Source organism: Aplidium turbinatum, chromosome 11 (genome assembly GCF_918807975.1).
Source record: "Aplidium turbinatum chromosome 11, kaAplTurb1.1, whole genome shotgun sequence".
NCBI lineage: Eukaryota > Metazoa > Chordata > Ascidiacea > Aplousobranchia > Polyclinidae > Aplidium > Aplidium turbinatum.
The window spans coordinates 3,381,536-3,393,016 of record NC_137482.1 but is presented as its reverse complement, the minus strand read 5'-3'; the positions used below and the strand labels follow the sequence as shown (position 1 = coordinate 3,393,016).

The following is an 11,481-nucleotide window of genomic DNA, read 5'->3' as shown; positions in this document are numbered from 1 at the left end:
TTAATTGAGATGATAAAACAATGCCTTGAATTTATTGTTAAAATATTTATAATAGGCAACACTTGAGCAGCCACTACTGTAAAATTACAATTTACCCGAAAAGTTTGAACAACATCTGGCAGCTTTGAAATTTAATACACCCTTCTTGGCAGGTAGTTGGACATCCCGTACTTCTACTTCTAACTAAACGAAACTGAAAAACTTTAGCAGCCATGAAATAAGAGTAGGCCTACATCATGTTGAAGTTCCTAATTGTGTTAAATTCATTTGTGAACTGTCTAACTTTTGGCGATATACCTTTAAAAGCGCTTTTAGTTGGATAGTCTAATGTTTTGGAGCATTGATAATAAGCTGCACTTGTTCGGAAATGTAGCCTACGCTTTAGTTCAAAAATAGAAATGTGTTAAAACAATTGGATAGGGCTGCAATTTTCAAACGAGCCAAATTTTGTATTTGAAGAGCCCAGTTCCAAAACCGCTTAGGCGCCACTTTTACCAAAATTGAGTTTAGAGTGTCATTAGGTAGAGTATTACCATAGGTACCTACTATCCATTCCTTTTTTTCCAAAACCTTCTCTTTCTGCTTCAAATTCGACACTAAAAATTGCGTTTTCTTCCAAAACCGCTTACGCGCCATCACACTTTGTTTCCAAAATCACTTGTATCCACAATTAACCAATCATATTAAGCCATTGTATGACGTGACATATCGCTGATTGTTAAACCGTTTTCGTCATCGTTTCGTAATAAGCAGCAGTGTTACCATTTGGCAAATTTCACTACCAAATTCGAGATTTGGCAGAATTTTACGTTGTTTGGCAGTAAATTTTGAGTTGGCAGAACTTTGGCAAACATTTTTGGTGAGTTGACAGTCAGTCTCTGGTCAGTTTGGCAAAATTTGAAATGTGTTTGGTAGTTTGAAGCATCTACTATCTGGCAACACTGATAAGCACTGTTATAGGCTTGCAGCCTATTGTTGCAGCTACCAACGGTGCTCAGACTGCTTAGTAGCCTACTTGAGCTTTATAACTGTGTTTTTTTGCTTTGTTTAAAGTGAATTTGGATTGTGGTGATGAATTAGTGGTGGTCAGCTTGGAAAAATGGTTTCAAAAATTGGATTCTGTCATTCTGGCAATTTTTATTCTCCAGTTTATTTCCAAAACCGCTTCTATCCACATTTCTAATTTTATAAAAAGGCGATTCTAAGCCTTCTAATATTCCTTAGATCTGGACAAACGTCATGGCTCAATTCAGTAGGTAGTTATACATCGTTAGAAATCAAAAGCGCATTACATTTACCAAGCGAAACTGTCATAAACGTTTTTCGTGGTTTTCTCGAAATCACCGAAAGTGGATGTAAGCGGTTTTGGAAACAAGCTCTTCATTTATTGAATCATTTCTGTCTTTAGCACGCCCTAACGTAAGCCTTTAGTATCGTAATCTTGTTTACTTTAATGGTCGGAAATAAAACTTAAAATAACTTATAATATTAAATAAATATTGAAAACGTTAATATTTGCAATATGATTTCAGAAGATGGAACATGTAACTGCTGTTGTCGTTGGAACGGCAACCAATCTGTTGATTGCATACATGGAGTCATTTTATGTTTACTGCCTGCCAACTTTGCTTGTAATTCTTTCCCTGATCTTCAACCGCACAATAGTGACCCACGTTGTAATTGCAGGCATTATTTCAACATCAATTGTGACTTGTCTTATAATGGATGCTATGATAGCTTACTTTGTTTTCATCATGTGTGAAAACATAGGTAAATGGATAATAGAATCGTACAGCTTTGAAATGATGTACGTTATTTCGAGGCTTATAATAGTGTTGGAATACTCTTTAACCCGTCCCACTCTCAGTTCGATTTGTAGCATAGAATTTTTTTTTAGTTTTAAAATTAGGTATTTTGGAATAATACCTGCCTTAGCCTTTCAAGTTGCATGTCTTGTAGCATGTTTCTTTCCTGTTTATTATGTTACCCTATCACAAAATGTTATTACTGCTATGAAATATGGTGTGTTTATGTACGTCCCTCTGATCATATTTTATCGAATTGTTTATGGATAAACTGCTGCGATTTTTGTGTTCTTGTTCTATTGCGTGGCCATGCTCTTGAAATCGTACAAACAAGACCTTGTTCTATTTGTGAACCACAACTTGGCTGCGTATAGCGGCAGGTGAGAGCTGTGCACAACATCGGTTCTACAGAGAGAATGTGATTGTGTATATTTTGTCAAAGGCATTCAATGGTCTGATTGAAGATGGACACGAAGGCTTCCTTGCTTTCCCATTCACTTAGCTTTAATTTGCCGGCACCATCCTGAGCACCCCGACTCAGGCTAGATTGTAATCCAAGTCATCGTATCCTCATCGTCAGTAATCAATATTAAAACCCTTTAACTGCGACAGGCTCTTTAAAGAGCCAAGCCCTAAAAAATACACACTGCTTGCAATCACCATAACTCTGGTCTTTGTTTGCCAAACTGCATGGGTCTTACTTTTTTAGAAAGAGGAAGACTTGCATTGTCTAAAAGTTGAAAAAAATTACTAAATTTGTAGCCTACTTGAATTTTTTCTGCAATTTTCAATCATTTACAGAGAATTTTTATTTTTTGTGCAAAGTGAAGTTTATGCGGTTCTTTTTTCGCATAATGCATAAACATTACGCTAAAAGGACAGCAGTTTACAGTAGAATGCATTGTTCAAGCACACATCCTGAGAGTTGAACCAGCAACGTTTGATCTTGAAGCTTCTTCGTTCACGAAGGCACGCGCTACCCTACTGAGCTATCGGGGTGGACCAACTGAGCTGTCATGATATCGATATATGTTATGCCTTACCATCATTTCTTGTTGGTGAGCTAATGAGACGAAATAATTTTAGTTAACAAATTGAGAAGGGCAACTTTTGTTTGATGTCAGCGTTGTCTGTACCAAAAATGGCCAGCCTTTAATCAATATCAACAAACTAAATTTTGAGAAATGGACATGGGGGCTGTAAAACGGAATACTTGCTTGCTTCAGGCGCGGACGTTGCTATAATAGCATATAGCTATAGATTTGGGAAACTTTGCGTTAAAGCTACCAACTTGGCAAACCTTTCAGGCCTCATCTTGCACTGCAGCGTTTGGCTTCCAGTCCAGATGCTATTACACCGATGTCCACCTTCAGGCAACCTTCGTCGTAACGTTTCCAAAGCATTGATGCTGTGCATGCGTTGGTGGTTGCAATAACATCCTGCGAAGGCTTCACCGGTACAAAAAACAGAATACGTAGTTTATTGTGAAGTAGGCTACCCAGCCAACGTCGGAGATAAGTTCAATAATAGTTCACTTGGCCTTAAAGTGTGACTCGGACATGAGCACAAGTAGCCCGTCATATTATCACTGAGAAGATATTTTCTTTCATATCCATATATTTCATATCTTTCAGCTTTGGAGCATAGACCTACCTAGGCTACACTGCTTGCAAACTACAAGATATGTACGCCTATGCTTTAGCTCAGGAATAAAAATGTGTGAAAACAGTTGGATATGCGTTTATTGTTTTAGGCGTTCGATCTGACAAATCCTCCTTGTACTTAGTAAATCATATCAGTCTCCATCACGGTTTTACGTATTTTGCTCTTTATGTCTGTTCTTGACCTTGCTATGTGGATTCTTTGCTTCGATGGTTGGAAATAAAATATAAAACCGAACTAGATTGTTATTTAGTAAATAAATATTAAAAGTGTTTTATATCCATTACAATTTCAGAAGGAACATGAAACTGCTTGCTTTGTTGGAATAACCATGAATTTGAAAAATGCAAAGATTAAAGTAGGCTACCCAGCCAATGTAAGAGTTAAATTTGATTGGTACTGTAGTTACCTTTCTGTAGATCATTTAGTTTTAATGTGTGACCAACAGTGGACATGAGTCATGCAACATGTCATATGATAACTGAGAATATATTTCCTTTTCCATGCTCATAAAATATGGCACTAGAACTAATCGCTTTAACACTAAACATGGCCACTTCAGACCCTTTCAGATTAATTGCCCCCAGTAAAAACTTTAAGCGCCACCATTTGACATGTACAAGAATTTAAACATCTCTAATTGAAGCTTTGCAATACTTGCGTTTTGAGACAATAAATTGTTTCTATGATTGAGCAGTTTGAAAACATTTTTTATCAGGTCATCCACACAACATGACGTTTCAAAATACCAATCACCTTTAACAATAAAAAGTAAAAATAATTCCTCCTCAGTCCACAAAGCAAATCAAGGACAAGAAGGTAACATTACACTTTTGAAAAACAATCTTGGGCATTAGCCTGTGTGTAGCCCAAATAAAACAAACGTTGTCAGCTTTGCTAGTTCATTGTGTAGGTTATGTGGTTCAACTGAGCTGTCATGGTGTCAACTGAGCTGTCATACTAAAGGCTGGCTGCTCTCTAGCAGCCTTCCAGTGTAGTCCGGGAACATCGTGAATCTGGGGTGGTAAAAGGATAGACCCTCGGCCCCAGAAGCTCAGACGACGACGACGATGTGGTTCAAACAGATATAACTACAAAAAAATAATTCTGAGCTGCCGCTTGTCAGTGAAGCTGTGAAGTTTGAAATGAAGTGAAAAGATCAAAGCTTGAAAAAATCCGAGATTTAAAAGTTTATTATCAGAACTAAGATAAATGGCAAAACATAGTTATAGAGGAAGGCGGGGCACGACGGACATGCTATCTTCAAAGTGCTCTATTCGTGCTAACAAATCAGATATCCTGGATCTATTGCGGTTTTTGAATAATGTCACTTAACAACAACTGTCCAGAGTATGAAACTTAATGTGCTTTTTTTGTTTATTTACCAAAAATGAATTTTATTCTGGGTGTCCGTTTTTCCCCATGCCCGGGGCAAAACGGACATACAGTAGTATATGACCACACTACCTCGCATTTCATTATGTTAAATATTTGTCATGATCAAGCGATTTTTAGTAAACTTGTTAGAACAAATATCCATGAATAAAAACAGTCAGGCTTAATATCCACTAAAGTTATTTTAAAGAAAGCTTTTGTCGCAATGAAGCCAGCTTCTTCAGTAGTTTTATTCAAATAGAGTCAAACTAACTGTTTGTCAAACAATGTAGCAACGGTAATTTGGATTCGTTGAATGTGGGCTTGAGCAAAGAACTTAAAGGACGGATTTTCATTCAGCGGTTGTCTACTTGGTGAATGGATAATTTTCAAGCAACAACACTTCGATAACAAACACAATCTTCACTCTGTCCTTTTCGGAGATCGGGCCTGCGTCATTGGTTCAAAGCTTCTACAAGGTGAAATTTCCAGGAATAACCCTTTAGAGCTTTTTCCAGTCCGTGGATAAAGATTCAACCAGAGGTTCAGAAGAGCGGGATTTCCCACCAGGCTATGTTAACTCCTAAGATTAAGAAGAGGTGCATTAATATAAAGTGTTGCCAGGTGTCTTTCAAATTTCAGGCATAAACAGTACTTTATAGTTGTGGTCGCCCTAAACTTGCCATTTAAATCTAGCCAAAAATTTGAGATTAAACAAAGTTATTCCAGAACAAATTGTAATAAAATTATCTTGTAATAATATTTGCAAACTTATTTAACCTAAAAAATATAACAGGTTTGAAAAATATCTAGTTAAGCCTTTAAGACTAACAAAAATATCGGAAAATGAAAACTACGCCTTAGAGATGTGAAGTATTGTGTGTAATTGCTTTCTGATTAGGCCTATAGGCTATACGTTCTGTGTATAGATTAAATTTATAAACATTATTACCTTATGCTTTGATGAGTTTATATGAGATGATAAAACAATGCCTTGAATTTATTTTGAAATTATTTATAATAGGCAACACTTGAGCAACCACTACTGTAAGATTGCAATTTACCCGAAAAGTTTGAACAACATCTGGCTACTCTTAAATTTAACACACCCTCTTCTTGGCAGGTATAGTTGGACATCACGTAGTTCTACTTCTAACCAAACAAAACTGAAAAATTTTAGCAGCCATGACTAGGCCTACATCATTTTGAAGTTCCTAATTGTGTTAAATTCATTTGTGAGCTGTCTAACTTTTGGCGATATTCCTTTAAAAGCGCTTTTAGTTTGATAGTCTGATGTTTTGGACCATTGGTAATAAGCTGCACTTGTTTGGAAATGTATATGCTTTAGTTCTAAAACAGAAATGTGTTAAAATAATTGGAAAGACCTACAATTTTCAAACAATCCAAATCTTTGTATTTATTGAACAATTTCTGTCTTTAGCACGCTCTAACGCACACGTTCTGTCGCTTCTACCTTTTGATAGATCCCTGTTAAGGGCAAGTATCGTAACCTTGTTTGTTTTAATGGTCGGAAAAAAAACTTAAAATAGATTACTAAATTAATATTGAAAACGTTAATATTTGCAATATAATTTCAGGAAATGGAACATGTAACTGCTTTCTTTGTTGGGATGGCAATCAATTTGTTGATTGCATACATGGAGTCATCTTATGTTTACTGCCTGCCAACTTTGCTTGCAGTTCTTTTCCTCCTCCTAAACCCCACAATACAAAATAACGTTGTGATAGCAGGCATTATTTCAAGATCAATCGTGACTTGTCTTATAATGGATGCTATGATAGCTTACTTTGTTTTCACTCAATGTGAAAACATAGGCAAATGGATAATAGAATCGTACAGCTTTGAAATGATGTACGTTATTTCGAGGCTTGCAGTAGTGTTGGATTACTCTATCACCCGTCCCACTCTTAGTGCGATTTGTTTGTCAGAATTTTTTTTTAGTTTGAAAATTTGGTATTTTGGAATAATACCTGCTTTAGCCTTTCAAGTTGCATGTTTTGTAGCAGGTTTCTTTCTGGGTTCTTATGCTACCCTACCACAAGATGTTATTACTGATATGAAATATGGAGTATGTGTGTATGTCCCTCTGTTAATACTTTATCGAATTGTTTAAGGATAAACTACTGCAAATTTTGTGTTCTTGCTCTATTGCGTGGTCATGCTCTTGAAATCGCATACACAAGACCTTGTTCTATTTGTGAACCATAACTTGGCCTAACTTGGCTGCGTATAGCAACAGGTGGGAGCCGTACACAACATTGGTTCTACAGAGAGAAGGGGATTGTGTATTTGTCAAAAGCATACAGTAATGGTCTGCTTGAAGATGGACACGAAGGCTTCCTTGCTTTCCCATTCACTCAGCTTTAATTTGCTGGCACCGGCACTAGCCTGAGCACAACGACTTAGATTGTAATCCAAGTAGGCTAATCATGTCGTCATCGTAAGTAATCCATATTAAACATATTAATAAAAATTAAACAATACATACACCACAACTTTGCAAGCTCTCATTCGTAAAAAAATTATGTCAGTTTGTAACCCTATGTAACTTGTCTTCCAATCAATGTCCGCCCGATAGCTCAGTTGGTTAGCGCGTGACTTCTGGAACGAAGAAGCTTCAAGATCAAGCGGCACTGGTTCGACTCTTGGGGTGTGCGCTTGAGCAACGCACTTTAAGGACTGCGCTCCATTCAGCGGCATCTAATGGATGGAATCATTCCCCGGCAACAACACTTCAACAATCGGAAACTTCACTCTGTCATTCTCGGTGACTGGGCCTACGTCAGTGATTCAAAGCCTCTACAAGTATGCGAAACTGCCAGGATTAAGCTCTTCAAGAAGCTTTCCCAGTGCGAGGATAAAGATTCAATCAAAATCAATCAGTAGATTTATAAACTAATGCAAACATGCCGTTGTTATCAATCTTTGTATTTGTTACATTACAACTCAGCTCTTCGGAGTTGAGTATCTGCTTTGTTTCTACTTTTTATGTTTGATTGTAATATGGACCATCTTGAGCCTGATGCAAATAAATAAATATTAATACTACAAAAAGTGCTCAACACCAAGCAAAAAGCCAAGCAGAGCGAATTACATCATATATACAGTAGAACTCGGTTAATCCGGATTCGGTTAATCCGGATCTTCGCCTAATCCGGATGAAGCTGGAAGTACAAATGAGTCAGGTTTGATAGAACCGTCATCGGTTAATCCGGATCTTCGCCTAATCCGGATGGAATCGCCGGTCAAATCGAATCCGGATTAACCGAGTTCTACTGAGTTATTACTGAGTTATTAACCGAGTTATTACTGTCTAAAACCTCTAGCCTACAGCCTGTTTCAAACTAAAGGCGGGATAATCAGAAAGTGATTATTCAAATAGAATCTTAAATTCAAATAGAATCGTTTTCTATTTGAACAAGCACTTTCCGATGATCCCGCTTTTAGGGTAAAACAGGTTAAAAATTTTGTGTTTAATATTTTTGTAATTTTTCTTTATTTTTGTTGTTGTAAATGCATGTGTAATATTTCGTTTGCGTTCTGTTATGAAAATTTGGAACGTGATTACTTTGAAATTGAATTTTGCTTTGAACTTTATGAACGCTCTACATGTATTACTCTGTTTCCTGGATTGAACAAACTAAGTTGTTCGATGCTTGTTGTTTTGTTGAAACAACCTAGAATGGCTTCAGTTCACCGCCATGTAGTCAATGGATCTCCACATGTAACTTGTTCTAGTGCAGTCGCATCTATTCACCTTTCAGCATGTAAAGTGAAGGTTAAACTGAATGTAGCATACATGGAGTAAACCATTCCGTGTTTCTGGAGATGCGACTTGGTTGGTCACATTTTACTTCGGCATAGTGCTGCTTTGGCATAATTATTCAATCCATTAGGTACCGCTAGAAAGACAGCAGTTTAGAGTAGAATGCGTTGCTCAAGCGCACATTCTGAGAGTCGAACCAGCGACGCTTGATCTTGAAGCTTTTTCGTTCACGAAGGCACGCGCTACCCTACTGAGCTATCGGGCTGGGCCAACTGAACTGTCATGATATCGATATATGTCATGCCTTACCATCATTTCTTGTTGATGAGCGAATGAGACGAAATAATTTTAGTTAACAAATTGAGAAGGGCAACTATTGTTTGATGTCAGCGTTGTCTGCACCAAAAATGACCAGCCTTTAAGCAATATCAACAAAGTAAATTTTGAGAAATGGACATGGGGGCTGTAAAATGGAATGCTTTCTTGCTTCAGGCGTGGATGTCACTATAATAGCATATAGCTATACTTTTGGAAAAATTGCGTTGAAACTATCAATATGGCAATACTTTCAGGCCTCATCTTGCACTGCAGCGTTTGGCTTCCAGCCCAGATGCCATTATATCGATGTCCACGCTTCTGGCCACCTTTTGTCAAAACGTTTCCAAAGCGTTGATGCTGCACATGCGTTAGTGATTGCAATAACATCCCGCGAAGCCTTTAGCGGTGCAAAAAACAGAATGCGAAATTTACTGTAAAGTACCCAGCCAACGTCGGAGTTAAATTCAATAATTAGTAGTTCACTTGACCTTAAAGTGTGACTCGGACATGAGCGCAAGCAGCCCGGCATATTATCATTGCGAAGATATATTTTTCATATGCATACAAAATATCGCACCAAACTGTCTCAATACAAAACATGGCCACTTTAGATTCTTTCAGCTAAATTTTCCCTAGCAAATACTTTAGCGTCACCATTTTGCATGCATGTACAGTACATCAGATTCAAGAAAATTTAATCATCTCCAGTCTAACATCTCGCATTGCTTGCGTTTTGGAAGCAAAAACTGTTTTTGTGATTGCGCAATGTTGTGACAACATTTCTTACCATTCTACACACATAATATGACACAATCCCTCCTCGTGGCAAACCAAGGACAAGTCGGCTAGGTTATTTTTCTCTGAAAAGAAGCTTGGAGATTTTACTATGGCCTATAATAAATCTTCTCCCCGTACCGTTACCTTGCCGTGGTGGGGAGGCTTGAGCACCTCAAGAATCCTGTGGGCTATACCGACGGGGCTCGTAGCCCCTGGCAGGTCTAACCATGTCGGAAAGGTTACAGATGAGAGGCCAGACAGTACAACAGCCGGGCAGACGGAGCCCGTCAGCCTTGGACGGCAGTTCGTCTAGGGCAGGGGTCACCAACCTTTTTTGCATGCGGGCCACTTTGGCACTAAGGAGAGCTGTGGCGAGCCGCACTAATAAAATGTTAGGTAGGTTAACTCTTATGCTAGAAAAGAACGCAGTTCGTACCCAGATTGGCTTCCTTGCCTTCCCGTCCACTTAATCTAAATCTTCAACTACCAGGTGTAAACCTGGATACGACCAACAAAAAAATCAGAATATTCATCGCCAAGCAAGAGTGGAGTTGTCACTTCGCTTCACAAAAGATATTTTGCAATTAGCAATTTCAGTAAACAAGGAAATGTTTGACACATCGCAATATAGGCAACAATAGTGACCTGCAAACATATCAGCGAAAAATAGGCTCCAATAACAAGGAAAAAGAAACCAGGCAACCATGAAACAAACGCTTGTGGAAATCACCGAAAAATTGTAATTCTATCGTAATTCTTGAACAGTCTTCCCTCTAAAAAAGCAATGAGCTGGTTTTCATCCTTTTTGTGAGAGTCTATAAAACCGTCTTTCTTTGATTATTGACAACTGTCACTTGCGGTGCTTATCAGCGTGGCAAGAATTGTTGATTAACAACATTTTGCAGGACTTGCTTCGGCAGTACATATACTAAAATTGGAACGATACAGAGAAGATTAGCATGGCCCCTGCGCAAGGATGACACGCAAAATCGTGAAGCGTTCCATATTTCTTAAAAAAAAAACATTTTGCAGTAGCCTACTAAGCTAAATATTTTCATAATACAATCAGAAAAAGTCTTTAAATTCATACGGTATATAATATTTTGCCAATTTATTATAAATTGAGTTGGCACACCGACCTAATTTTCCAACAAAAACTTGCATAAAGAGAACACTGCTCGTGAAACACAATAACGGTGAAACGCACACTAGTGTTTGCATGACATTTGCAAACTTAAAAGTTAAAAATAAGCAACCCTATTTTATTTATTATTATTATTATTTATTTGCATTAGGCACTAAAGAGACAGGCCCATATTCATAAACACAACACAAGTCACAGAACACACAAGGTTACATATAAGCAACACCTATGCGTACATAGTCACGTTATAGTGAGACGCATAGTCAGAAGAAGCATAACACTCTGAGGTAAAAACTGCAACTAACCACTTGTTAGATGAGACCTGACAGCGGTTGACAAAATTAAATATACGATTTCGGAATAGGGCATGAAACGTAGGAATATGATGGTACGTCTGAATACTACTAATGCTAACACGCCTCGGTAATTTATGCAATGTTCGAAATGCATTATTGTAAGCCACACGCAATTTATTTATACTTGAGGATAAATATCTGGCCCACAGTTGACTGGAGTACATAGGTAAACAAAACGTGCGAAATAGTACATTCATTACAGCGGAAGAGCAGTTAGAAAAGCGTGAACGTAGCATGTTCGCTATACAATATAAAGC

At 37.7% G+C, this 11,481-nt stretch overlaps 1 non-coding gene across 1 annotated transcript; it reads left to right on the top strand.

The window, feature by feature from the left end:
• The first annotated feature begins 10,628 nt into the window (after positions 1–10,628).
• Positions 10,629–10,735, top strand: LOC145780395 (U6 spliceosomal RNA). Its single transcript, XR_014290628.1, has one exon. It is a non-coding gene; the product is annotated as a U6 spliceosomal RNA (small nuclear RNA).
• The last annotated feature ends 746 nt before the right edge of the window (positions 10,736–11,481 follow it).